Source organism: Protopterus annectens, chromosome 3.part0, assembly GCF_019279795.1.
Source record: "Protopterus annectens isolate FY-2018-M chromosome 3.part0, PAN1.0, whole genome shotgun sequence".
Classification (NCBI taxonomy): domain Eukaryota; kingdom Metazoa; phylum Chordata; order Ceratodontiformes; family Protopteridae; genus Protopterus; species Protopterus annectens.
This window is the reverse complement of record NC_056731.1, coordinates 209,952,764-209,980,623: the sequence shown is the minus strand read 5'-3', so window position 1 is coordinate 209,980,623 and position 27,860 is coordinate 209,952,764.

Sequence of the window (27,860 nt, the reverse complement as noted above, 5' to 3'; positions counted from 1 at the left end):
AAGCAACAGTTTGTAGAGAAACAGGTGATGACTTCTGGAATAAATACTGGATTTAAAAGAAAATGTCACCTTGGAACTCATTTTTATAGCATCTTTGTATTTTTAACTGTTTTAATGCAACACAGTCACTCTAAGTGCTTGTTATAATATTTAATATCTGGCACAACAAAATGTCTGCCATGGAGACTGCTATGTTAAGCTGATCTCACTTTTCTGCTTTGCCTTTTAGTTCCCAGAATCCAGTTCAAGTGCTCTTTATATGAGTCATGCTAGACATTAGAAAATGGGGCATTTTACTCCTGTGTAAATAAAATGTCAATTCTGTCAATAATAGGTATCTTAAGACAGCCTCTGAAACCTGACTACTTTTCACTTTTTGCCCAACTAACTCTGATCTGTATTGTTCTCAAAACTGCTCTAACCCATTCACATTAGTTGTGAGTCCCCAACAAAATGAAATAGCTGGACTGTGGGTTTTTCAAATGCTTAAGCCAAACAGAATAACGGCCACCAAAGCTGACATTCTAAAGTCCATTATTACAAATTGGTAAGCATTTTTTGTGCTGTTATGCACTTTTTCAGACCATGCAAACTATCACAAAACAACTTAAATACATTTACTAATCAGTAAAAACATCCTATTAATCAATTAAAACATTAAATGCCATGGCAACTTATATACTTCAGTGACACAATTTATGTGATCTTAAATAAGGTTTCAGAGTTATACAATTATTTATACTGAACCCTTTATCTGCCTGCAGTGTAACAATCCACTTTAATTCATCATTCTCCATTCTGTCACTTATGCAACCCCTCTAATACTCTTACTTGCGAGTTTACATCATAAATTCAAAGGTACGTCTTTTCTAACATGTCTACTGAGCACATTCGTCCCCACATCTTTTCTTATATCCCCTAAATGCTCAAGGATTCTCTCTTTCAGGCTACAATGTGTTTTGCCTATGTAGAAGCAAGGACGTTTCTTACACATTGCTACATAGATTAAGTCCTTGCTTCTACAGTCAGCATAAAATTTAACATCATGCCTTATCTTCATTGTAGGATGAACAAAAAGTTTTTATGAGAGAATTACAGGCCTTACAATTACGACACGGGAATGTCCTTATTCTGTCAGCTGTATACATTCTCTTCTCTTACCTCTATAACATAACCTGTTTCAAAGTGGGTCCATACTTAATACTAAATGATGGTTTATCACCTATCAAACTCCTGATTGTCGTCTCTGCTAGTAATATTACTAACTAACACTCCTAACGTTAGACCCTCCCAACCTTCAACCTATTCAGACACCATCCCTAGACCATCAACTACTTCTAACCCTGTCATTAATAACCCCCTACTCAACAAAATGTCAACCCCATTCTCATTTCAGCCCATACCCACAGACACCATTAAGAAACTTCTACAAAAAAAAACCCTGCTCCACCTCGGCTGATAATCTTTCACTAAACTACCCCAAACTGGCTGCCAACTCAATTGCCTACCCAATCAGTATCCTTATAAATAGGTCTTTATCCAAATCAGAAGTACCAACCACATGAAAACAATCTCACAACATCCCCATCCACAAAGGAGGCAACTCTTTTGAACCATCCAATTTCCATCCTATATCCATCTTGTCACCCATATCCAAAATTCTTGAGAGAGGTATCCATCAGCAGGTAATGCAATATCTATTGCAAATCAATCTTTTAGTCAAAACCCAGCATGGCTTCTGAACTAGCCACAGCACACCTACAGCCCTATTATGCTTTACAGACACCATGAACAAGGCCAGAGATACAGCCTCAGTACTCCTTGATCTCTCGAAGGCCTTTGGCACAGTGTCTCACCCCTTACTTTTGAACACATTGTCTAACTTAGGCTTCTCACATAACACAGTAAAATGGTTTCAGAGCTACCTCAAGGATTGTAAACAAGCAGTGAAATGGTCCAACAAACTCTCACCCTTTCTCAACAACCCTACTGGAGTTCCTCACGGCTCCGTCCTTGGACCCCTACTCTTCATCATTTTCACAAACAACCTTCACATTGCCTCTTAGCCTGGAACCCTCATTCAATACACTGATGATTCCACCATAATCTGTGCTGCTCAATCACTACCAGAATTGCTTTCAAAAACTCAGCAGTCCTTTACTGCAGTTGAATTCTGGCTAAGAAATGCCCAACTCTTTATTAATCCAAAGAAGACTAAACTAGTACTTTTTCACCCCGAAAACACCTCCCCTGTCACCAATCATTTCAACATCCTTGAATCTGACAACACTGTCATAGAAATAGTGCAGGAAACCAAACTTCTGGGAGTTATCATTGACAATAAACTTTCATTAACCCCCCCCGCCAAAGTATAAAGAAAACTCATCAAAAACTGGGAGTCTTATATCGAAACAAATATTTTTTAACTATAACCAATACCACTGTTGCAAAAACATTTTTACTTCCCTCCCTTCCTTATGGTACCCTTGCCCTGTCCTAACTAACCTACAAACTTTTACTCTAAGCAAGATGGAACAGGGCTACAACAAAGTTGCAAAGTTTTCCACAAGCTCTAAATATCACAAACCACTGTAAACTGCTACTAGAACTAACCCAGCTTAAACTCTCCAACTAACTTGCCTTTATTCAGCTATCCACCTTACACAACCTTATTTTCAAGCCTACTGCCTGCCCTGCACTACCCAATCCAGTCACACCTTACACACCAAATTGATCCCTACGATCAGAAGACAAAAATCTCTTAGCTATCTCAAAACCCACAAAAAAAGGTCACTCTCTGTATTCATACTCTATCTCTCTATGATGGAATTTACTAGCCCTAGCTACCAGGTCTATGCCCGGCCTAACCCGCTTCAAAGCCTGTTTAAAAAATTATCTCAAAAATACATGGCTTTTCTTCTGCTTAAAGCCTGTCTAATGCTCAGGTCTTCCTCTTCTTCCACACTAGCCTCATTCTCTTCTTCTGTCACATTTCACTCCCTCACAGTCTGAAAGATCCTAAGGCTCTCCTAACTCCTTCTCTATTTCTTACCATATTCTTAAACTACTGCTCAGGCTGTAATGCCTTTATTCTTCTTAACTCTCTCACCATCTTTCTGCATCACTAACTTTCCAGCTATTATTTTCCTAAAGTATTTTTCTAAGTGGAACCGAATTTCTATTATTTCATGTAATTTAACAGTCACCGTCATACATTGCACTACCTACATACTATTTTTGTACAATTTATCTACTCATAGGCTATGTATATGGTGAGGGAATGACTAAAATTGTCTATAATGTTTTATTTCTATGAAATTGTCTAGATGTGTAGTATATATTGTAACATCTTGTAACATAATAAATAAATAAATGAATAAACAAATAATAAAATAAACTTTGTGGCTTTTATAATGCTAATGCTCAGACAGAGTCGGATGAACCAAATGGAAACACTTGAAACCATTTCTTCCCATGCAATTTTAATATATAATTATTTTATTAATCATAGAATGAAGGAATTTAGTAATATGACATGGAAGAAAGTGCATCATGGAATTTCTCTCTAGCATATTGTTTCCCTTTCTAACCAATTAAGTTTTAAAAATGCTCTTATACCAAGCACATCAGATTATAAAGAAAAAAAAAATTTACTGTGCAAAGGTAGTTTTACAGGTGAAAGATATTTAGCATTAGTAATAGGTATCTTATTATCATCCATTTACTTCAACACACGCGTGCATGCCCACACACACACACACACACACACACACACACACACACACACACACACACACACACACACATACACACAAACACACTAAGCTTAGGTGCAGTATTGGTGCGTGATGGATCATAAAGCTGCAGAGTCTGAAGGATACTACTGATAAGCTATCTTGGTCCACTGACCTATCACTAAATCCATATCAGCCTCCACACGCAGTATTCAGTGACTTAGTGTAAGATTTGTACATATGCATATCAAGTGAGAAGCAGAAGCAGAAATGCAAGCAACCTCCGCCCACCAACACAACCCAAATGACACATAGCCCACAGACTCAGTGTGCCACTCAACCACAGCCCATAAGGCAAAACAACATACCCAACACACTAGTCATAGGTGACTTTATAGTCAGGCACACTGATGTCCCACTCACCAGGCTAAACAAGGAGAAGATTACTGTCAGCTGCCTGTCAGGTGCCAGGATCCGCCACATAACCCACGCACTCAGGTCACTCCACACCAAGTACAAATATGACTCTGTGATTGTCTATATTGGTGTGAATGACCTGAGATGTACCTCCCTGGACTACATGAAAAGAGACATGGAAGAGCTCTCTGATCTTGTAGCCCAGGCAGGTATGACCCTAGCCCTGAGTAGCATCCTGCCATCGCCCAGAATGATACAGCAGTACAAGGACAAAATGATTGACTTCAACAATTGGCTAAACTTCTGGTGTCATTCTAATGGGATCCAGTATCTGTCTGCCTGGGACAAAATGGTTGACAGACCATGATGCTTTGACAGAGATGGCCTGCACCTGTCACCCCTGGGATTCTGGATACTGGTAAAGGCTCTTGCCGTCCCTATAGTGCCTTTTTTAGGTAAGGTTCAAATGACAAATTCACCACTGCACCAGGAACAGGCAAGCAAAAACTGAGAGTAATGCTACTCAATGCTAGAAGTCTAAATCTCAAAATGCACTCACTCGAGGCACTCCTTAAAATGGAGAACATTGATATCTGTGCAGTGACTGAGACCTGGTTCAAGGCTCCAGAGAGCGCCCCTGTATTACCAGGCTATAACTCATGCCACACTTTTTGACCATCTAACCTAGACCGGAACACCAAAGGTGGAGGTGTGTCCATATTCATTAATGATATCCACACCTCCAGGCTAGCTGAAAAGCATGATACATCCGAGGTTATCCAAGTGCAACTAACTCTGGGCAATACTGCAATCCAAATTGTAGCTTGCTACAGATCCTCCACCATGCCTCAGGATTCCCACTCCTCTTTTCTTGATATACTGGAAAATATTAGGATTCAACCCAACACCCTAATATTGGGCAATTTCAACTACCCCACCATTAACTGGAAAACTACTCATGTACCAACTCCTTCACTCGGTGCTTTCTGGAATTCATAAATTCCATTGCCCTGGATCAACTTATCCACACCCCCACCAGGGGCAACAATATCCTAGACCTAGTCATTACCAACGTGAGTGACCAGTTTCCACAACTGAAGTCAACTCCTCATTGGTCAGATCCAACCATAAGCTAATCACCCTAGATATCCACATCACACACCCTCCCCCCATTAAGGAAACTAAGGTAAAAAGTTTCTCCAAAGCCAACTTCATGCTTCTTAAGACAGAAGTGGTGAACTTCATGACACCCATGCAGATGGACAATACAGTTACGACTGCTGAATCCTACACAAATGCACTCTATAAGCACTTACACAAGTGCAAGGATCGTGCTATCCCAAACAGAACCAAGACGCTATCCTCCAAAAAAAAAGAAAGCCAATCTGGTGGTCCCCTGCCATAAACAAACTCTACAACAGAAGGCAGAAACTGTTGCAAAAGAGAGTAAAATCCCATGAGTGGAGGAGCTCCCTGGTCAGCCTCAACAAGAAGCTGAGATCCCTTATAAGATCCTCCAAAGCTAGCTACGAAAACAAGATCACCACTGATTCTAAGGACAACCACAAATCATTCTATATTCTATATTCTGTTAAGAATCTCAATGGTAACACCCAGATCTGCTCTGAGTTACAGCACAATGGCACAAAAATTACAGAACCGATATTGCCAACATCCTGGCAGATTGATTCAGTGCTAACTTTACCCCCCTCTCACCCTCTAAAGGGCCCATATCTATACAGGAAGAATGCAGAGTCCCTGTAATCACAACTACACAGGTAAAAGCAGTACTCTCTAAAGCCAAAAACACAGCATCCATGGGACCGGACAACATCCCAGGCTGCATTTTACATGAACTTCAGAACGAACTGGTTCCCCACCTAAGCACCATGTTCAATCATAGCCTCATGTCAGGCTTTGTGCCCACTGAATGGCACACAGCAACAGTTATCCCACTCCACAAAGGGGGACCCACCACTGATTCTGGGAACTCTTGCCCTATTAGCCTGATGAGCCTGGTCTGCAAGGCCATGGAACGTATCATCATGGAATTCATAAACAAAGACAATGGTAAACTCCAAACAATGGTAACCTCCAAACTCTGGACCCCATGCAGTTCGGGTTTGTGAAAGGCAGATCATGCCTCTTGAACCTGGTCGACTTCTTTGAGGCAGTCACCAAAGCCGTAGACGAGGGTAAGGTGGTTAACACAGCCTATCTTGATCTCGCCAAGGCTTTTGACACCATCCCCCATTCTGGAATTTTAGCTAAACTCACTGAACTAGGTATATACCCCTTTGTCACAAGATGGGTTGCCAACTGGTTCACTGACAGAACCCACACTGTAAAAGTTGCAGACTCCAAATCTGACTTCAAACCAGTGACAAGTGTAGTACCTTAGGGTTCAGTCCTGGGACCTCTCCTGTTTGGTATCTACTTCTCTGAAGTACAGACTAACACAGAAGGCCTCTGGCTAATGAAATTCACAGATGACTGCAAACTAGGAGCTATAGTCGAATCCCCAAATGATGTGGACATCCTACAGAAGGGCCTCACTGAGACAGATGTCTGGTGTCAGAGCCATGGCCTCAAGCTCAATGCCAAAAAGTGCATTGTTATCCCCTTTGGTAAAAACTCTGTACTTATGAACTACCACATAGGTGGCAGTCTTCTTAACACCAAATGTGTGATAAGAGACCTTGGGTCCCAGGTGGACAGTAGTCTCTCCTTTGATAATCACATTGCCACAGTAGTCAGGAAATCCTTCTATGTGGCACACCTCATCACAAAAGGGTTCTTATCCAGGAAAAAAGAGGCCATTGTTCCCCTCTACTCGACACTCATTAGACCCATTATAGAGTACAACGCCCCTTTTGGAATGTACCTCACAAGACATCTGCAGCAGCTGGAAAGGCCAGAGAAGTACCTCACAAAGAGGATTACTGGCCTCAAACAGATGCCCTACACTGACTGTCTCAAAAAACTCCAGCTTTACTCTGTAGCATATTGCCTACTCCAAGGTGATCTCTGCCTAACATATGCATAAGTACAGAGTTTTTACCAAAGGGGATAACAATGCACTTTTTGGCATTGAGCTTGAGGCCATGGCTCTGACACCAGACATCTGTCTCAGTGAGGCCCTTCTGTAGGATGTCCTCATAAGCTATGTCAAACCCAGAGCTGTTGGATATGCTACACCTAAAGAAATCCCAATCCCTCTGAGCTACATGCTCTAGGGACCTAAACCTTGTCACCACAATAAACAGGACATGCTAGAGAGATAGATTCCTGTCTCAGAGACTTCCCATACTCTGGAACAAGCTACCCATCTATGTCAAGCAAAGTTCCTCATTAACACTCTTCAAGAAAAATCTTGATGAGTGGATGGGAAATAGGAAATACACCCCAAGGATCACTTCTGTGGCTCTGCTCGACAGGGGTACAGGAAATGAACTTTCTTGGGTTTGCGTAAGCCATTGAACTTTGTTGGCTAGGCTTACTTAGGCCCTTGGGCCGATAGCCTAGTACCTACCTATGAACCTATGAACCTAAGTGGTGTACCATCAGCCTAAAGGACATTTGTAAAGCATCTGTGCTATAAGGCCTGTGCTAGACTGTTGCTTTACTCTTAACAGTTTTTCTTGTGTGTGGTTAAGCTGCCCTCTGATTTAAATTCACAGATGACAAAGTGTCAACAAATAACACAATTCTTTTCATAATTAGACTGCTATGTTCAATAGTTTGATTATTATTTTTCCCAAAGTTTCAAGTTTAAGGGATTTCTTTCAGAGATTCTATTCTTTTGTTTCCTGACGACATAACTATTCTTGCTACACCCTACAATGCTACAAAACTGTAATTTTCTGATCCGATCAAAGCAATTTTAAGGAAAAAAAGAAATGTCTCAAATATTATCTCCATTAATACTGAAGTCTTGCAAGGGCTACAGGGAAAATAAGATATGTATACCTCATGCAACTGATATCTGTTTTCATTGTGTTCATGATAGCACACAGCCACATAGAAACGCCTAATGATTATATCATATGTTCTTGGATTTAGATACGTTCTTCCCTTACCCACTCAGGAAGCAGAAACATTTCTGTCTGAGCAATGTGCAGTCTGTATGTTTATACTTATGTCTGTGGTTAGAGGGGAAGGCTGTTTGTATCCTATTTCTGGGGTTAAGAGACAGGGTTGTTTGTATCCTTTGCTTGTGTTTACGGGAGAAGGCTGTTTGTATCCTATAGACCACTGTTTCTATTTCATGTCTGTAGTTTGGGGAGAGGGATGTTTTATAATAGTAAACCACAAGTTAAATCTTACTTAAATCATAGTGACATAATAGTGTCAGAAACATATGGCTATGCATGTGAATTTCTAATTTTGTTAGCTAATCTTTTATAGAGTACCTCCAGTGTAAAAGCCAAGTAAAAAAGACTAGGTTAGCAGAGGTTAACAACACTTTTCACACATATCAGGGAGAACTAACAAAGAAGAAGCTGCATTACTACTTGCTGTAAATGGCTATATAATGAGAGCTGATGTTCAGTGTTGCATAATTTTGAATCTTTAAAACATCTCAGGACCCTGAAACTGAAAAGCTCTTTGAATATTCTGAACCTGTAATTTGTATTGTCATTATATCTAACAGTTCCACATGTGATCCATCTAGGTCAGTTAAACGATTGCTTCATTATTATTTGGGTGATTATGTGTTGCAAGCCATTTAGCATGCTCAACGATTCATGTTTAATTTATTTCACTGCCTTACCAATTGACCTGTGCTTTGTGGGTTTAAATCGTGGCATGATGTATAGTTGTTTTGTGAAAATGATCAGCTTGGATATGTATTTAGTATCTCACAGACCCATAATGCATTTTATGTTTCTGTTTAATTTAATGCTGTTCATGCTAATGAGTCTGCCAGGGTTGATTGGCTGCCCTGACTAACTTTTCTGCTTTTATGCTGCCATGATAGTCTGAGATGAGAAAGATAAGAATTATGTGATAAAAAACAGCTGGCATGGAAACTGAAGCCACGTCTTTTCTGTTCAAGGCTCCTCCACTGTGATGCCAGATATGGAAGTCATCTGAAATTTACAGCCAGAAATCAGGCCAAAGTTCTCATTACTGGCATTTGACAGCTGGGCATTAAATACATTACTCTTGCTAGAATAACTTGCACAGTAGGAACTTGTCAAAGGTTCTCAAAATTATCAAGTCGGTGTAATAATAATAGGTTAAGGTATTAAAATGGAAAGTATTCAGGACTAGAAATTTGCATAAGTACAGCATTAAAGTTGTGCTCTTCAAGAAATTATGCTTTTTAGCACTTCATTAGCATGGGATGATTGCAGTGTTAACAAGGCCTGTTATTGGTGGCATTGAATTGAGTTGAATCTGAAGTCTGGAGGCTAGCTTAAGTGGCATTTCAAAGATACAGTTTTGAAGTATGGGCTGAGTTTGTAAAATTATATAGATTGTTATTATTTCAGGCTTCTCTGAGTCATGCGGATTAAAACATTTTTTATTCATTTGGAAGCAAAACAGATCCAAAGCATACTGGAGAAGTCAAAGCCATTACATTGTTTGCAGTGCTCAGGATCAAGGAATAGTTTAGAATTTTCTTTTTCCCATATGTGACAGTGTGTGACAGAGTTGAAATACAGTTTCAGACTGTGTTGCTTTATTACTATATGAAAAAATGTTTGTATTCTCCCATTTGCATTATACATAGCCATTTTTCTGTCTTTTGATTCTTGCATTAAGCTATGTATTTTAATTGTATGGCATGCTTAAACATTTATCTAAGGAAAACTGGAAGTAACACATACAGATATCTGTATTTTTTCTGAAATGGTTCTGCGTGTACTTCAACTTTAATGCACTTAGATTATTATTACATTTGAATTTATTTCTAGTAGAGATGTTTCATTAGTAAATAGCATTAATAAAAAGGCATACATATGGAATTTCCGATTATGACATGAGAACATTTAGTTTTTTTCAGATTATGACATTAGAAAACTCGGCTGTGTAAGTTGAACTTAACATAACAGTACATGTTCAAATGATTCTGCCAGGGATATAATGGCTGGCCAGCTTCCAAAGCTTCAGTGGACCTTCAATGCACCCAAACTGTCAAGCAGCTCGAACTGAGCTGACTGAAAGACAAGTTTGGGTGTGAAGCCCTTCAGAGCTTTCTTGCCAGTAGAAAGAAGGAAGTTGAGCCCCAAAGGGACTATGCTAGGAAAACCAAAACATAACTGTCCACACTCTGACATAAAAACACAACAAAAAACAAGGCAGATGGAAGGAGGGAGTGGCTACTGCAGCAGTAATCAAATCTACTGTTATGGTAAGTTCAATTTACACGGCTGTACTATGTTCATCATATTAATCACTGCTGAAGTAGCCTTAGCTGTAAGGGTAGATTATCATAGCTTACTACATTTGGGAGGTGGAAGGAGAAGAGTTCAGGAACCCCTGGAGAATGGTCCTAGCAAAGCTTGATCTAGACATAGAGAAGGAATCAAGCTTATTTGCTTTGTGAAAGTATATACAGAGGACCAAGTAGTAGCTTCTAGAATATTTCTATAATCTACTCCTTTCCAAAAAGAACAGAGAAATCCAAGGCCCTGGTAGAAAGTGCCTTGACCCTGCCTGGAATAAATTTGTTATAGTGAGTATAACAAAAGGTAATAGCCTTAGACAACCATTTGAAAATAGTCTGTTTTGACACAGATTGCCCTGTTTTTTACCTTCACAAGAAATACACAATTGATCTGAAGATCTGAGAAATATAGCTCTGTCAGGATAGTACTTGAGTTGTCTGTGGACATCCAAGATATGGAGTATCCTTTGTCCCGCATCTTAAGGGTTCAGTGTAGAAAATGGAGAAATGGATTGTTTGGCTTAAAGTAAATTTGGATACCACTTCAAGCATAAAAGAGGGGTTGGTTCTCAAAGAAACTCTCTTCCTATGGAAAATGAAGATGGGTTGACTCACCATAAGAGCCTGCAACTCAGATACCCTTCTTGCAGAGGTCAGAGCAATCACTAAAACTGTTTTCCATGTTAAGAACCTGAAGTCATCGAGGCTATCTGGTTTAAATGAAGCAAGTGTTAGCTTTTCTAACACAAAATTAAAATTCCAAGGAGGGGCCTCTGGTTTATTTGGCGGTCTCTTATGCAAAACCGCTTTCAAAAACATTTTGACATGAGACTGTCTTGAAAGAGCAGAATCTATGGGCAGACATGCTGAAATGGCCATTACATGAACCTTGATAGAGGAATGACTGTAAGATAGTAGCTCACAGAAATATTTACTTACTTACTTAATTAATTACTTAATTTATTTATTTATTTGACATTTGTTAACCAGGTTGGTCCAACTGAGTCAGAAGCCTATTTTCAGTGGAGACCCAAGGACAAACACTCCATAGTAATGCAAACAAAAAATTATAAGTACAAAACCATACAATATTAGAAGGCTTGCTAACATAAAGCAAAAATAAACAATTATAAAAGGCAGATAAAACATGTACATAGTAGTCAAGCAGGAAGTATATGAAAAGAAAGTTCATGGGTTGATAATAAACACTAGTTGTAACAAGGCAATTAAGTATTAATATTAAAATATTTACATAAAAAGTGGTTACACAAGAAAAAAATAAGATATACATATTTACATAGATTAGTGGGGTATAATAACAGTATGAAACAGGAAAAGAGTCATTGGAGTTATGAGGAAATAATTAAGTGGAGGATTGAGGTGAGGGAGTTAGGTAAGGTTGTGACAGGGGCAGGACCATGTTTTTTTTTAAATAGGTTCATAGGTTCATAGGTAGGTACTAGGCTATCTGCCTGAAGGCATTTATAAGCCTAGCCAAAATGTGTTGGCTTTCACCGCCCCCTTAGATTAGTTCCCTGTGCCTCTGTCCAGCAGATCCATTGAAGTGATCCCCGGGATAAACTTTCTGTTTCCCATCCACTCATCAAGGTTTCTCTTGATGAGAATTAGCGAGGAGCTCTGCCTAATGTAGATTGGAATCTTGTTCCAGAGCATGGGAAGTCTCTGGGACAGGAATCTATCCCTCCAGCACATCCTATTTATTGTTGTGGTGAGGTTTACATCCCTGGAGCATGTGGCTTGAGGGGATATGATTTTCTTTAGGTGGAACATGTCCATCAATTTTGGGTTGGACATGGCCTTGTATGTCAGGCAGAGATCACCTCTGAGTAGGCAGTATGCAACAGAGTACAATGGAGTTTCTTCAGTCGAGCTGCATAGGGCATCTGCTTGAGGCCAGTGATCCTCTTGGTGACATACTTCTGTGGTCTTTCCAGTTGTTGCAGGTGTCTTGTAAGGTACATCCCAAATGGGGCATTGTACTCTATGATGGGTCTGATGAGTGATACGTAGAGGGGCCCAATGACCTCTTTTGATCTGGATGCAAACCCTTTTGTGATTAGGTGAGCCACATAGAAGGATTTTCTAACCACTTTGGCAATGTGATTATCAAAGGAGAGGTTACTATGTTTTAGGTGTGTGATATTTCTTATGTAAGAGGGAAGTTTGTTCCAGACCTGGGACACTGAGTTTTTGTGTAGGAGTTTGCCCATGTTTTTGTTGGGTTTGTAGATATTAAGGAGGCATTGAGTGTAGTTATGGAGAGGATGACTGGGGGTATAGTAAAATACTAAGGAAGAGAGGAAGAGGCAGGAAGTAGGCTTGTAGAGTATAGAATATGTGATTTGGCGCTGTGACAGTAGGAGTTGTTGGGGGAATTCTAGCCATTGAAGCTTCCTTAGTGTGTGGCAGTGGTGAGAGTTATAAGGTAGATTTGCAGCAAATCTAGCTATTTTGTTATATGCTTGTTCAAGTTTAGTTATTAATGTAGATTGTATGTTTGTGATGATTGGGACTGCATAGAGTAGGCAGGGTAGGAGAAATGCCTGAGCCATAGAAAGTTTAAAGTCTGAAGTGAGGAATTTTTTACTTCTATATAGTAATCCCAGTTTTTGATGAGTTTTTTAATACACTGTTGGATATGAAGAGCGAATTTTAATTAATCATCAATTGTGGTACCAAGTAGCCAAGTAGGTCTACTTTAATGATGGTGTTGTCAAGAGATGAGATGACAAAGTGTATTTGTGCTGGGACAAAGATTGAGGAAGGAAGAGAAGAAGTTTTTTTGGGGGGATTTAAGACAAGATGATTATCTATCAGAAAATCATCTTTCAATAGACAGGAAAGAGTTTTGGGTATGTGTGTGAAGGTGAGAGATGTTGTTAGAGAAGGAGATAAATGTAGAATCATCTGCATATTGTACAAGAGACGACTGGTTGCAAGATGTATGGAGGTTGTTAGTAAAGATATTGAACAGATGAGAGCCCAGAATAGATCCCTGCGGCACTCCTGACTTGATAGATATGGGGGGGCAGGAAGTGTGCCAGCTGACAGATTGTAGCCTATTGGTGAGATAATTGGAGAACCAGCTAAGAGTGGATGTAGGGAAGTTGAGATCAGATAATTTAGTTAGAGGTTTAGAGTGAGGTACACTGTCAAAGACTTTAGAGAGGTCAAGGAATAGACAGGATACAAGTTGGTTGTTGTCTCTAGCCTGAGCTACAGTCTGAGTAAAAGATAGGCGTGCAGTAGCAGTACTGTGGTTTGGCTTGAACCTGTGTTGGGTGGGAGTCTCATAGGTTCATAGGTTGGTACTAGGCTATTGGCCCTAGGGCCTATACAAGCCTAGCCATAATAATTCCCTGGCTATTACTTCCCTGGTCCCCTGTCTAACAGGGCAATTCACGTGATCCCTGGGGTGAATTTCCTATCTCCCAGCCAATCGTCAAGGTTCTTTTTGAAGAGGGCCAAAGAGGCGCTCAGCTTGACATATATGGACAGTCTATTCCAGAGTATGGGGAGTCTCTGGGTCAGGAACCTATCCCTCCAGCATGTTTTGTTCATTGTGATGACCAGGTTTAGATCCCTGGAGCATATGGCTCTGAGGGATTGGGATTTTGTTAGGTGTAGCATGTCCAACAGCTCTGGGTTTGACATGGCCTTGTATGTTAAGCAGAGATTTCCTCTAAACAGGCGATATGCGACAGACTATAGCTGGAGTTTTTTTAGACGGTCAGCATAGGGCATCTGCTTTAGGCTTGTGATTCTTTTAGTGAGGTATTTCTGTGGCCTTTACAGTTATTGCAGATGTCTTGTGAGGTACATACTAAACGAGGCATTGTACTCTATAATGGGCCTAATGAGGGATGAGTACAGTGGGACAATGACCTCCTTTTTTCTGGATGAAAAGTCCTTAATGATGAGGTGTGCCACATAGAAGGATTTCCTGACTGTTGTGGCGATGTGGTTATCAAAGGTGAGACCACTGTCCACTTGTGTCCCTAAGTCCCTTATCACACTTTCAGTGTTTAGTGTACTGCCACTTATGTGGTAATTCATGGGTACATGTTTTTTCCCAAAGGTGATAACTATACATTTCTTGGCATTGAGCTTGAGCCCATGGCTCTGGCAACAAGCATCTGTATCTGTAAGGCCCTTTTGTAGAATATCCACATCATTTGGGGATTCAACAATAGCTCCCAGCTTGCAGTCATCTGCAAAATTTGTTAGCCAGAGTCTCTTAGTGCTGGACTGTACTTCAGAAAAGTAGATGCCAAACAAGAGCGGTCCCAGGACTGAACCCTGAGGTACTCTGCTTGTCACTTGTCTGGAGCTGGGTTTTGAGTCGGCTACTTTTACAGTGTGGGTTCTGTCAGTAAGCCAGTTGGCAACCCATCGAGTGACATAGGGATTAATGCCCAGGTTAGTAAGTTTATCTATGATTCCAGAGTGGGGGATGGTGTCGAAGGCCTTGACGAGGTCCAGATAGGCTGTGTGGACTGCCTTGTCCTCATCCACGGCTCTGGATACTGATTCAAATAAGTCAATCAGGTTGAGGAGACAAGATTGGCCCTTAATAAAACCAAACTGGGTGGGATCCAGTGTTTGAAGGTTACCAATGTCTTTGTTTATAAGTTCCATGATAATGCATTCCATGGCTTTGCAGATCAGGCTTGTCAGACTGATGGGACAATAGTTCCCGGGATCCAAGATGGATCCCCCTTGTGGAGTGGGATAACTGTAGCTGTGCGCTATTCACTGGCGATGAAGCCTGAGGTGAGGCTATGATTAAACATGACACTTAGGTGAGGTGCCAGTTCAATTTGTAGTTCATGTAGTACACAGCCCGGGATGTCATCTGGTCCCATGGATGCTGTATTCTTAGCTTTGGAGAGTGCGTTTTTTACCTGTGTGGCTGTGATTACTGGAATTTGGCAATCTTTTGGTATTGAGCTGGACCCTTTAAGGGGTGAGAGGGGGTGAAGTTGGCACTGAATCGATCTGCCCGGATATTGGCAATATTCTTGGGATCAGTATATTTAATGCCATTCTGTTGTAGCTCAGAACAGATCTGAGCATTGCAATTTAGATTCTTGACATAACTATAGAATGCCTTGTGGTTGTCCTTGGAATCTTTGGCAATTTTATTTTCGTAACTAGCTTTGGAGGATTTTATGAGGGATCTCAGCTTCTTACTGAGGCTGGTAAGGGAGTATTTTGCATCCTGGGATTTTCCTCTTTTCTGCAACAGTTTCTTCCTTCTGTTGTATAGTTTGTTTATGGCAGGGGACCACCAGATTGGCTTCTTTTTTTGGAGGAGAGCATCTTGGTTCTATTTGGAATGTCACTATTCATGCATGAGTGGATGTGCTTGTACAGTGCCTTATTGTAGGACTCAGCAGTCGAACTTTCAGTTCCCGTCTGCATGGGTGTCATAAAGTTTGCCACTTCTGATTTGAGTAGCATGAAGTTAGCTTTGGAGAAGTTCTTTTATGGAGGTTTCCCTACTGGGGGTGGGGTGGGATATGGACGTCAAGGGTGATTAGCTTATGGTCAGACCTGACCAATGAGGGAGTGACCACTGGCGTGGAGCATTGATCTCCCATGTTGATAATGACCAGGTCTAGGATATTTCAGGCCCCTGGTGGGACTATGGATTAGTTGATCCAGGGCATTGGAATTTATGAATTCCAAGAACCGTTGGGCTAAGTTGTTGGTGCCCAAGTAGTTTTCCCAATTAACGGCAGGGTAGTTGAAATCACCCAGTATTAGGGTGTTTGGTTGTATCTTAATATTTTCCGGTATGTTTAGAAAGGTGTAGTCAGAATCTTGGGGCATGGTGGGGGATCTATACCAAGCTACAATTTGGATTGCAGTCTTTCCTAGTATTAGTTGTCATGGAGTAGTAGTTTGAGTAGCTGAGGATGAATGCATTTATAGGGAATTTCAAAGAGTGGAGAAAGAATGACTATTAGTCTAAAACTAGAAGGATCAGTGGAATTCCCACATTTATGTAATGGGATTGTATAGCAGGCTTTCCATATGTCTGGGACTATAGTAAAAAGCAAAGAACTACTAGCCCTGAATGGGTGCTGGTAATTTTGTTGGCACCAACTGGAAAACATTTTCCATTTGCTAATATATGATTTTCTATTAGCAGATTTCTTGACTTCACTGTTACCTGCTGCACAACATCAATAAATAGGTGCCTGTCCAAAGGAAAAAAAAAAGAAAAGCCATTTGTCTTCCAGACCTTCTTACATAGAGTTCTGGAACAGAATCTTGTCAGTTGATTGTTCAAAGAGGGGAAAAAGGTCTACTTAAGCAACTCCCCACAGATGGATCAAATCTTGGAAGACCTCCAGATCTAGTTTCCATTCATGAGGATCTACCCTGGTCCTACTCAGCTTGTCTGCTACACAATTATGCTCTGACAGAATGCAGGATGCCTGCAGAATGACATTGTACTGTGAAGCTACGTCCCAAGCTATCATGTTTCGTCTGTAAAGGGGATATTACTGGTCCAGCCTTTCTTGTTGTTGTACTACATGACTGTGGTATTGTCTGCAACCACTTTGAAGAGGTCTCAGGACCAAAGATGGTTCAGAGAGTTGAATGCTTTGATCAGGGCAAACATCTCCTAGATATTTATCTGCTTGCATCTACCCTTGTTGTCTCACACCCCTGCACTTTTATCCCTCCTGAAACTGATCCCCAAGCAAAGTCCAAAGTGCCTATGGTGAGTGACAGGATGGAGAAGGGGAGACTTAGATTTAAGGATGTCTGTTGTCTCCATCAAAAAATTTTTCTTCTGACACCCACCAGCACTGGGATTTTGAAAGATGAAGGGTGTTAATGCTGGGACCAAAGGGATTTCAGATACCACTGTGTCTTACTCACGTAGAGTTTTGCCAGTGTTATCATCAGAATCATAGATGCCATGAGACCCAAAATCCTAAGGTATTCTCTCACGGTGACCAACATCTGTGTGGAAAACCTGAGAAACAGATTTAAATAATGGTATGTTTTTTTTTCTGTGGAAGAAAAGCTCTTTGAACTGAGGTGTCTACTTGACATCCCAGGAATGCAATCCTGTGTGTGGGAGTCAAGAAAGACTTTTGATTGTTCTCTTGGAATCCCAGTTTGTGTAAGAGGTCTCTCTCCCAAGACAGAAATTCCTGACACTTTGAAAAAGACTCTGCAAAGATAAGCAAGTCATCTAAGCATGGAAACATGTGGACACCCTGTAGCCTGCAATGAGCTATAAATGGAGCTAAACACGTTGAGAACACTCTTGGTTCAGTCAAAAGTCCGAAGGTTAAGGTAAAGAACTGATAATGTGACCCAGACATACAAAACCCTAAGAAACGTCTGATGTCTGGATTAATAGGAATGTGATGATAAACATCTTATGTCTACTGTTACCAAGAAACTTGAAAGAGGAACAAGAGTTGACAGGTTGTGAAGTGACATCATTTTGAATTTGGGCACTATCACAAAGAGGTTTAGTTAAGACATCAGTAGAACTGATCTCCCAGCATTTTCTTTCTTTGGCACTAGGAACATCCTTGAATAAAAAACCCTTTCCACTCGGGAATTAGGAACTGGTTCTATAATTCTTTGGGACAGCATATAATGAAGAACAGGTGGAAACAAAAGATTCGGATCTGGAGGATGAGGAATGACCCCCTGGAAAGGAGAAAGTTCCACCCACTGCCATTAGTAATCTTGATAAATGATATTCAGTACCATTTCTCTGAAGCAACCTGTTGCCAAAGAGAGAAAAAAGGAGATTAAGAGTTTCTAGAAGAAAAAGGGGGCCAGGATGGGAATGGCTTACAAGGTCTCTTGTATAGTCAGTCAGACATCTTGGACTGTCCTTTGTTTTGCAATGTTAGAGAATTATTTTCGGAACTCCATTGCCATTCCTTCTTAAATGTCTGTTTACCTGTATTCTGTTGAGACTGTTTATTCTGTTTTCTGCCAAAAATGGAAGAGGAGAAAGAAAAATCCTTGAACAATTTGGAAAAGGAGAACTGAAAAATCTTAAGAGATTCCATGGATCAGCTTGCCCCTTTCATCTTAGTTTTTGATCAGCCTTTGCAGCAGAGGGGAAAACACTAAATCTCTATCCAAGGGAGAATTTAAAATCTCATTTTTAACATCATCTGGAAGGTTCTAACAATGCTGCCATGCAGACCTCCTTAAAATAGTACCAGTGGCCATAGCTCTGGAAGAAGCATCAACAACATTATACAACACAGTACAACGAGGAGTGACCTGTGTAAATGACGAAACTAAGTTATTTAAAGCAGATATTTCCTGACTAGAATAAACTGCAGATAAAACATTACTCATGCTTTTACAATTTGCCAGAACAAGATTTAACTTAAGAAACTGATTCAAAATTCTGAAAATGAAAGTTGCAGAAGTATACACTTCTTTCCTATTGCACATCAATAATTTTCTCATCCTTATTACAAAGAGTAGGATTGGAATTAACTAAGTGCTTAGTAGCACTGGCATCAGTTAAGGCTATAGCTGTGGTCAGGTTTGGGAATAGTCTGCAAATATTTAAAAGACTGAGAAATTTTATATATCCTATCTGCCTTTTTAAATTCGGCTGGCTGACTAGCAGGAAAATTGCAGACAGTTTAACACACATATTCTCTAAAGCTGACAGAACAGGAGGAATGGCTATAGCTTCTGGAAAACCTTTCTGCAAAACTCAAAGTACTTTCTGAAGGACTGAGAAACCTCAGCATTTTCTCACTGAAATCACTGGCACATTCTAGCAATAGTCTCAGAATAAAAGAACCCCCCTCAGGGAGAATAAAAAACTGAGCTCCCCTCTGAATCTGAATAAGAAATCTGACAAAAAATCCTGAATCTATCCCTGTATCAAACTACATTTTAAGTGAGACTTGATTTTTTTTCCTCTTTTCAATCGGTTTCCAATTGTGACTACTCTCTCTCACTCTCTCTCTCTTGCACGCACGTATACACACACACACACACACACACACACACACACACACACACACACACACACACACACACACACACACACACACACACAAACACACACACACACACACATGCACACCCTGATCTCAGCCATTCTTTTTGGCCTGATGTCCCATTGTAGAGACTGGTGTAGAAGTATACAAATAGCTCCCAGGTCATCATGCTACTATACATTCTGTGTTCATCAACCTTCTGTCTTAAAGTGTAAATGAACACAAAAAACATTTTTATCCATATATTGATATTTTCTACCATACTAATGTCCCTGCAACACCCCCATTTTTTTTTCTATTTTATTATACCCTAAAATTAACAAATGGAGTGATTTTATTACTCATTTTCCCCAAAGGATTATGCCACAGAGACAGAATATTCTGCATGGTCTTATGCCACTGTTAATTTGTAATGGACATACTGTAGAGATACCTAGCATTTTAAATGTACCTGGCATGACTTTCATTGGGTCTGTTTCAATTAATTTATTTAATTTTGTTTCTGACTAGTGTCTTATAAGTCTTGCTAGGTTAAAACTCAAAGCAGTTGGTATTTTCTTTTTTAATGGTTAAAATTGCAGTTACAAACCAGACATTTTAGTTGAGGTATGAAGCTTGTCATCTGAAACTGACAACACAAACCTAAAAAAGACTTGAGTTTATAGTCTTTTCTTAAGTTTAGCACATGTACTGGGCTTGCAGCTAAAACTTTAACCAGACAGGAGCTCTGCTACAAGTCCCTACTCCTACAAGTTTACTGATAATTTTGTCATTTTCTAATGTAAGTAACATTATGTATGTTACATAAAGTATCATGAAGAACCTTGCTGTCAATTAACTTTAATCAGTTGCATATGTGCCTGCTCTGTGATTGAAAGTTTCTATGAAATAATACATGCAGTCTAACGATCTCTAACTAAGTTGGCCACTGTCCTGTTTTTCTTGACCAGAAGACTATACCGCATTTGCCAGTTATTTAGCCTCAGGAAATTACAGAAAACTTTTTTACTTAGTATCTCTTTGTTAAAATTGCTTTGTACTGGGTATAAACTGATTGTTCTCAATTATAATTTGACCTAAGTGTCAATGTTATCTCCCCCCTTGCTAAAATGCTTGAAAAATGTATTCAAAACAATTGCTAGACCATCTGCTGCAGGAAGAACTCCTATCCCCCTACACAACATGGCTTCTATCCTTCCCATAGTACTAGAACTGTCCTAACTTATATAGATACTGTGAATAAAGGTAGAGATAATGGCAAACTAGTCTCTTCCTTATTTCTTGACTTGTCTAAAGCCTTTGATACAGTTTATCACAGCAAACTTCTACTTCAGATGCCCTCATTAGTTCTCTTTCAGCCTGCCCTTCCATGGTTCAAAAGCCATGTGTCCAATAAGTATCAGTCAGTAAAATGTCACCCCATGCTCTCTCCTCTCGGTCACTACCAGTATACCACAAGGCTCTATCATTGGTCTCCTCCTCTTTAACATTTTCACCATCACCCCCTATACATCCACACAAGAGGCCACCTTAATACAATACACAGATGATTCTACTCTCATTTGCACATCTGACAATGTGGTACACCTCCAAAAAATTAGTCAGGAAGCTTTAACAGCCTCTGAAACATGGTTTTATAACTCATGACTCACGCTCAACCCAAAAAAGACCAAACTACTATTTTTTCCCCCAAAATCCCTCTGTGATGAACATACAAAATTTAAAGTCCTCTCCCTTGATAATACAACCACTGAAGTCATTTTCTCATAGCAAATTATTAGGGGTGATAGTGGATAATAAACTTACATTTGACCTGCATATACAGAAAGAGAGACAGTCACAAGATCACATACAAGAGTAGTCAACATGCAACTCAGGTAGACTTACTCCTAGTAAAGAAAAGGCACTGGGGTAGAATCCATGATTGCAAAGTCATCCCCAGTGAAACAGTCGTCCCACAGCATAAACCACTAGTTGCCATAATCAGCTGCAAGCAGTGGTCAGAGAAGGCTCTAAGGTCAACAGAGACCAGGCTGAAGATCTGGAAGTTGACTGGATAGAAAGTATAACAGTTCAAGGAATTACTCAGGGCTCTAGCACCCCAAGAACAGGAGGAAATAGGTGGAGTTGAAGAAGATTGGCAGTGCCTAAAAACAGCATGTATTAGGACTACAGAAAAGATATGTGGCCGAGCCAGGTATGGAAATAAGGTACATAAGAAAAGCTGGTGGTGGAATACAGAAGTCTAGGAAGCCATCAAAAGAAAGAAGGACTGCAGGAAGAGGTGGGAGATAGAAATGTCTTACCAGGCTAGGAAGGACTACTGGTTGGCTAACAAAGAAGCTAAGAAAGAAGTTGCAATAGGAAAGAATATGGTATTGGAGGCACTGTACCAGCTTCTAGAAAGTGACTCAGTAAGGGGCACAAAGAAACTATATCAGGTTGCAAGGCAAAGACAGAAAGATAAAGAAAATAGTCAGACATCCTTCATAAGGGATGCCAGCAACAACCTGCTCACCAGTCCAGAGAACATCAAAGGCAGATGGAAGGAGTATTTCCAGCAGCTTCTGAATGAAGAAAACCACAGAAGCTGTACTGCCCCAGAAACAGCCTACAATAAGAGAAGAAGAGGATCCCACACTAGAAGAAGTAAGACCAGCACTAAGGAAGATGAAGTCAGGGAAAGCAGCAGGCTCAGATAAGGTCACAGCAGATATGATAAAGATGCTGGGTGAGATGGGGGAGAAATGGCTCCTGAGGGTACTAATAGCAGTGTAGAGAAAAAGGTGCATCCCAGATGAATGGAGAATAAACATACTCATGCTTACAGGAACAAAGGGGACATCCACAACTGTGGGCAGTACAGAGGCATCAAACTCCTATCACATTGCATGAAAGTTCTGGAGAGGGTGATTGATAAATGGATACGCAGAGTAGTAGACTGTAAGATGGGAGATGAGCAGTTTGAATTTAGATCAGGATGCAGTACAATAGGCCCAATGTTTGCATTGAGACAGATACTTAAGAAGAAGCTAGAGATGAGGAGAGAGTCCAACTGGGCATTCCTTGACTTGGTGAAAGCATATGACAAGGTCCCAAGAAAGCTGATCTGGGCAGTACTGCGGTGGTTTGAAGTCCCAGAAACATTGGTAGAATTAGTGTAGGCTATGTACAAGAACCCAATGACTCAGGTATGGACAGTGTTTGGCCTCACAGAGGGATTCCCAGTGGGAGCGGGTGTACATCAGGATTCAGCTCTGAGCCCACTGCTGTTCACACTGGTGATGGACTACATTAGCAAACAGTTGGAGGGGACAGATCAACAAAGCTGCTGTACGCAGATGATGTGGCAGTACAGGCAGACTGAGCTAGAACTTCAGCAAGAATAGGAGAATGGAATGCAAATCTGAAGGCACATGGGATGAAACTAAGCATAGATAAGATGGTGTTAATGACAGCAAATTGGGGAAATCAGAAGAAGCTGAGAATAGAGATAGAAGGCAAGATAGTGGAATAGGTAAACAGCTTCAAGTATCTGGGAGGAGTAGTTGAGGAGAAGGGTAGTCTGAATGAAGAGGTTAAAGCTAGAATCAGAGGAGCTGCAGCCAACTGGCATAGAGTGTCAGGTGTAGTCTATGACAGAAGAATGCCAAGGAAGCTGAAAAGTAAGGTGTACAAGACAGTGGAGTGACCAGTACTACTGTATGATACAGAAAACTGGGAAGTAAAGGCAGAGCAGTGAAGAAACTAGATGGAAATGAATTGTCTGAGAAAGGTGGTAGGATGCACACTGTGGGACAGATGAAATGAGGACATAAGAACAGAAGTCAAAGCAGCTCCAATTGCAGAAAAGATCAAAGAGAACAGATTATGGTGGTTTGGGCACATGTGTAGAAAAGCAGAAGACAATCTGGTGAGGAAGATTTGAGACAGACAGGAAGAAGGTAAGAGGAAGCGAGGACATCCAGCAAAGAGGTGGATGGATTGTGTGAAAGATCTGCAACAGTCAGGCATGAGTGTTGAAGAAGGCAGGAGTGTGACACTGAATTGAGAGAGTTGGTGACAATTAACATGATACCCTGACTTCATGTAGAAAAAATGGGAAAAAAAGGGGCTGATGATGATGATGATGATTTGACCTGCATATACAACATTGTATAAAAAAAAAGCTCATCAAAAACTAGGAATACTTTACAGAGCCAACAACTTTCTCACTGATGCAACTCAAACTACACTTGTCATTACTTATCTCCTCCTCCAATTCTTTGTGGGTCTCCTATCCTTACGCACATCTTTATGGCTCTTCCATCCTTAGTAACCTCCAGGCTTCACAAAAATTAAAACTTGAACAATGCTAAAACAAAGTTGCTAAATTTGCAGCAAATACTCCTTTCAGAACCCATGTCTCTCCCATCCTTACTAACCTCCACAAAAATTAAAACTTGAACAATGATATAATAAAGTTACCAAATTTGCAGGAAATACCCCTTTAGGAACCAACCACTGTATAGCAGTAAAAGGCCTAAACTGGTTAGAACTGCATCATCAACTACCATATACACAGCTTCTTACAACCTATAAAATTTTCTAGCATCCACCTGCCTGTCCAGTACTAAAAAACATTCCGCAAATCTAGTTGGTTATTGTAATCCAGTGACCAAAAACTCCTGTCTGTCTACAAATCTATGAAATCTGCTGGGCATTATCTGTATTTATACAGGGTTTCTAAGGCCTGGAACTCCTTACCTGTATCCATCAAGTCAATACCCTCCCTTCCCATCTTTCAAAACCACTCTGAAAGACTTCCTAGCTAAAACCTGGCACTGTTCTTGCTAAAAGCCAGGATAAGCTATATTCCTAAATGTGTTTCTTATACCTCCTTACTCTCCCTTCTTTGCTTACTTCCTTACTTCTACCAAATTCTCTTCCTGATTTTCTCTCTAAATATACCATAAGCCTGTTTTCCCTCGCCTCATAATACGATTCCTGTTTGTATTAGACTAACTTACCTTTAATTTGTCTACAAACTCTCTAAAATTTCTGTAAATATTAAATGTTTGTCATATACATTGTACAGATTCTTAACCAATGTTTTAATATTATCACTAATCTGTTATAATTATTTAAATGTCAGATGTTTTTGTTTTATTTTTGAGGATTGCAAAACTATTGTTTTTAAAAAGTTTTGTGATAATTTGGAGCTTTTCTCCTTTGGCCTGCCCTGATAATGGGCTTTTGCCCAGTCTGACTTTCCCAGTAATCAAATCAGTCAATAAGTGAATAAATCAATCAATCAATCAATAAATAAACAAATAAATAAATAAATCTAATTGCTTTGTTTTCTTAATGTTGTGGATTACTTAACTGTAACTGCATTCTGCTCAATGTCTTACCGCAACCAAAAACTGCCTTTTTTAATTTCTCCAAATCTTCTAAGTTTCTAATACCATGATAAGAATGGACCCCATTCCTTAGTTAAAGGATGTTAAAATTTCATTAAATTAGTATTGTTTCAGTCTTTAATGTGAGCCAGAAGTGCTCTATGCAGCACCCACAAAGTGCCCAGTAATGACTCCTTCTGCAATTTGTACAGAGTTAAATGTATCGGTAACATATCTAAATACTGTTGTAGATTCTTTTTTATAAGACCCGTTGCTCCTACTGCTACTGGAACTGTCTGGGTATCTTTCTTCCACATTGCTCTCATTTTTGCCTGCAAATCCTGATATTTTATGAATTTGTACCTTACTGTATGCAAGACACTGTATTTACTGTGTGCGGCGATTTCAATGACCAATGTTACTTTTGTCTTCTTTTCATGGACCACTATATCTGGTTTTCTAGCATCTATCTTTTGAGCTGTTGGTAATAGGTGATCCCACATGATGTAGACTTCATCATTTTCTATTTATGCTTTGTGGCTCATGTTTCCAGTGTTTTTCAGCCATTTCAATACCATAATATTCACACAGTCCCCAGTGCAACAGTCTTGCCACATTATTATGCCTTTCAGCATACAGTCCTTCTGCCATTAGTATGTCACAACCAGCTATGAGGTATGTGACTGTTTCCAAGTCTGTTTTACAAAACCTACATTTGTCTGTTTCTCCCACATGTTTAATGGACTTTGTAAACCAATGTGTATGTAGCCCACTATCTTGGGGCTGCCAATATTAACCTTTCATCTCTTGGTTTGAATTCACCTCTCCTTAACCATTCCTATGTTTGATCCAGATCAACATGAGGTTCTTGAGGAAGTTTTCAATACTTGCAACTATATTTATGCATTTTCCACATTTCTTGGTTTCTCATCTGATCATTCACCTTATATTCTTTCTTTTGTTTTTTGGCACATTCATTTGCTGCCTGTTTTTTTTTTTTTGTCTACTTCTGGTTTGATTTCCATTCCTGCTTGATGCCAATATTGTAATTAATTTCAAGGAGGCCCATACCTCCTTCTGAATGGGGAATATATAATATTGGTATGCACTGATTTATGTAAATCATTTGGTGAGCATGAAGCATCCTTCTTGTTTTCCTGTTTAATCTATTCAATGCGTGTTGGGGGCAATCAATCACTCCAAAACTGTAAGTTAGGACAGGAAGAGCAAAATGGTTTATAGTTTGAATTTTTTTCCCTAGATGTCAGTGATGTTTTCAGGATTAAGTCCTCTAAAATATTCCTTAGTAAGTTTTACTTACATTTGTTCATGTTTTTTTTTTCTTGATCCTTCATCAATTCCCAAGTATTTATATAGTCCTTATTGCTCAAGTTCTTTTATATCACATTCTTGTCCCAAACTGATGTTTTCTTGATGCTGCAGTTTTCCTTATTTGAAGGTTGCTTTTCACATTTATCAAGACAGATGGCATTCTTGTATCATCTGAAGAAGTTTTGACAACTTGCAGTTGTGCTTTCATTTCCTCGTCTGATGAGGTATACAGTTTTAAATCATCAACAAAGAGAAGATGAGAGGTCTTTACACTCTGTTGTTTTCTAGAAGCCAAATTATAGCCATGGCCTAAGCTGTTATGTATTCAGCTTAATATGTTAATGGGAAGAGAGAATAGCAGCAGTGACAGAGAGTCACCCTGGAATATCCCCATTGAATTTTTATCTCTGGAATAATTATTTGTCCTTTATCATGGCTTAATTGCAAAGTGGTCTGCCACTGTTTCATGGTCACTGTAATGCAGGCGATCAGTGAAGGGCATATCTTATACATTTTAGGCACTCTTTTATCCATGAATGTGGGATACTATCAAATGCTTTTTTGTAGTCAATCCATGCCATACTTAGATTCTTCCCATTTTTGCACTTCTCCACTATGACTTTATTTAACAACAAATGATCCTTTATTTCATATGACTTTCTTTTACTGTGCATTTGTTCTATTGCCATAATTGAGTTTTCTTCTAAATGACTATAACCTCTGTCAGCATCAATTCCATTGTATAGTTTATACGTCACCGGAAGGCAAGTTACTGGTCTATAATTTTTTAGGATAGCTTGCTGGTTCACTCTTAAGTAGGAGCATTGTTTTTTCTGTTGTTAGCCAGGTTGGTGTCTGTTCAGGGTGCACATATAAATAGTTCTTACTCTTTTTCCTGCAAAGATGTTAATACTTTTAACCAGAAGTTAAGTACTGCATCTGGGCCTGGGGTTTTCTAGTTAGAGTCTTTCCTTAACTTTGTTTCAATCTCTCTGGTTGTTACATCATCCCATTTCATATCCTGTACCTTTCAACTTCTTATTCTTTCTTTTACTTCTTCTATCAATTTAGCATCTTTGTTATGCTACACAGGATCTTCATAAATACTTGTCCAAAATGTATATATTTCTTCTTTTTTTGGTGGCCTTTCAATTCCTTTTACCTTGTGTCGCAATTCTCTATAAAACTTTTCTGAGTCATCAATAAATTGCTTATTTTGTACTTTTCCTTTATATTTATCTGTGTCTCTTCTAAGTTTTTTCACTTGTGCTGAGATTTTTTAGTTTATTATTTGTGATAGTGCATGATAGATCCTGACCTTTTCTAATAGTGTACATTGCCTTTATCATATCTATCTTTCTAAGTATTTTTGTGGATCCATTCCGTCTTCCATACTCCTCCACCAGTGACACTTCTTGTCTCAATTGCTTTATAGTTTTCTCTAGTCTATGCTTCCATGATGGTATTCGATTTCACACTTTCCTTTCCCTCACTACCCTGTGTTCTTGTGGCAGAATTTTATCAGTTATCAATTTAGCTGTTCAGTAATATATCCTGTTTA